This window comes from Sapajus apella, unplaced genomic scaffold, assembly GCF_009761245.1.
Source record: "Sapajus apella isolate SASKATOON/1434 unplaced genomic scaffold, GSC_monkey_1.0 scaffold48, whole genome shotgun sequence".
NCBI classification, from domain to species: Eukaryota; Metazoa; Chordata; class Mammalia; order Primates; family Cebidae; genus Sapajus; species Sapajus apella.
Genome location: NW_022436988.1, coordinates 2,535,935 through 2,538,566, shown reverse-complemented (window position 1 = coordinate 2,538,566; position 2,632 = coordinate 2,535,935). Strand labels below are relative to the sequence as shown.

Sequence of the window (2,632 nt, the reverse complement as noted above, 5' to 3'; positions counted from 1 at the left end):
ACAACAGGGTTCATAGAGGGTTCAAGGGCCATCTGGTCTTGATGCCCAACATTGGTTATGGGAGCAAAAAAAGAACAAAACACGTGCTGCCCAGTAGCTTCTGGAAGTTCCTGGTCCACCACGCGAAGGAGCCGGAAGTGCGGCTGTTGCGCAGCAAACCTTACGATGCTGAGGTCGCTCACAAGGTTTCTTCCAGGAACCACAAAGCCATCGTGGAAAGAGCCGCCCAGCCGGCCATCAGACTCACCAACCCCAGTGTCACACTGTGCAGTGAAGAAAATGAGTAGACAGCTCATGTGGACGTTTTGTGTTTAAATAAAACTGTAAAAACTGCAAAAAAAAAAATGCAGATTCTGAATCCCAGTCTCCCTGTTCCCCGGTTTGGGGGTCTGGAGTGGAAGCTGGGCATCCTGATTTTTAGCTTCCTGGGTGATTCTGACCACCTACTAGGTTTGGACTTCAGCGTGCTGACTATCTTCACTCAGAATTTCAGCTAAGAAAAATAGATTTCCCAAGATCATGCATGTTATAGGTAAGGAAACTGAGTCTCACACAGATTCAGTGGGCTTTTCCAGGTCACAGAGCTAGTTAGGAATGAACGGGTTTAGCGTCGTTGCTTTTCTGCAACTGTGGCTTTCTGCAAGAACTGCTGGAGCATAGCTATCTGCAGCCACCGGGGGTGGGAGCAAGGTGACAAGGCAGAGGACCGGAGTTATTTTGTTGCCTTCAGATGAGAACAGGGTCTTCCTAAGACCCTGCATCCCTGAAGCCTCTGCTGGTGACTGTGAGGAGAGTCTCTCCGCCAACACAGAGGGTGCACTGAGTTTCAACAGGCGAGTCGGCTCCGTGGGATGTAATAACCAAATGAATGTTTGGGATGATAAAGATTTAATCCTAGAGCCTCTATTAAAATACTTGCTATGTGCTGGGTGAGAAAGGTCTGGGATTGTACTCTTCATTCTCATTTTGAAATGAACGCAAATGTCATCAACATTTTGATATGGATGGTCACATTCGTCTAAGCCCCAGAAAACCATCCTGAGAGATAGGGTATCTTCCAGAGTCCAACCTGAGGCTTTGGATTAATAAGTTACACGGGGGGCGGGCACGGTGGCTCACACCTGTAATCTCAGCACTTTGGGAGGTGGAGGTGGGTGGATCACGAGGTCAGGAGTTCGAGACTAACCTGGCCAATACGGTGAAACCCCATCTCTACTAAAAATACCAAAATTAGCTGGGCATCGTGATGTGCACCTGTAGTCCCAGCTACTTGGGAGACTGAGGCAGGAGAATCACCTGAACCTGGGAGGTGGAGGTTGCAGTGAGCCGAGATCATGTCACTGCACTCCAGCCTGGGTGACAGAATGAGATTTTGTCTCAAAAAAAAAAAAAGTCACACAGAGTTGCTAGATTTCACTGCTGCTACAGAGCATTGCATGGAGAGAACATCTGTTGGGTGTTTAACTAGGCACCTTCACAAGCTCATCTTCTCCTTCCAGGCAGGTAGAATGAGCCCACTTTTACAGCTGAGGAAACTAAGACTGAGCTAGTGAAGGGCTTAACCAAGCTCATGGAGTTAGAAAGCCACACAACCAGGATGAGAATCCAGGTGCTTCTGACACCAAAGTCCCAGTGCAGAAAGGAAATGAGCGTCTTTGCCTTGTCCCGATGCCAGAGCCCCGGCGCAGAGGAGAAACGAGCCTCTCTGCTTGTCCCCGGCTTTGCTGGTCGGCCTCCAGCGTGGCACACTAGACATCCGGTTTAGCCAAAGCAGGCACTGCATGTTACATTCGGGTTTATATTCCAACTTACACAGTTCTCTGTACGTTGTACATGAGCCAAGTTTCCTGAATTGAAGAAGAGAGTCACCCAAGCGGCTTGCCTCCACGCACAGAAATCTGGAGTTTTAGATGTCTGCACGTGAAGCTATATCAACATAAGAATAAGCTGATACCAAGAAGTGGGAAAAAATTTAAAAGGACAAAACTCTCAGAAATGAGATAGATTAAGTAAAAAAAAAAGTATTCGATGCATTTTTTTTTTCACTTGGTTTCTTTTTGTTTAGACGGAGTCTCGCTCTGTCGCCAGGCTGCTGTGCAGGGGCTCGATCTTGGCTCACTGTGACCTCCGCCTCCTGGGTTCAGGCTGTTCTCCTGCCTCCGCCTCCGAGTAGCTGGGACTACAGGTGTGCGCCATCACACCCAGCTAATTTTTGTATTTTTAGTAGAGACAGGGTTTCACCATGTTGGCCAGGCTGGTCTCGAACTCTGGACGTCGTGATCCGCGGGCCCCGGCCTCCCACAGTGCTGGGCGTGAGCCACTGTGCCCGACCTTTCACTTGGTTTCCTATGAAAAAATTAAAGAGAAAATCTGATTGACACTGCGGAGGCTACTACACGAAAAAAAAAAGTGCTCTCTTTCCTAATGTTATAAATGTTTTTTCCTGAAGCTTTTGCCGCTTTTTCAAAATCTAGAAGAAACAAGGTGGTCGATTCCTTTAATTTCAGGAGCCTGTAACAATGTTTTTGAAAAAATAAATTAAACTGACAGTTTCATTTGTAGGATTGACTTTAATAACACGCCTCTACTGAACGAATGGCGACGAACTGGGGAAAATGGAATTACGGTAACC

The 2,632-nt window shown here is 47.4% G+C and overlaps 1 pseudogene; it reads left to right on the top strand.

Moving 5' to 3' along the window:
- The window catches only part of LOC116525833, a 402-nt pseudogene extending 115 nt beyond the window's left edge, over positions 1-287 (top strand).
- Positions 288-2,632: the final 2,345 nt, after the last annotated feature.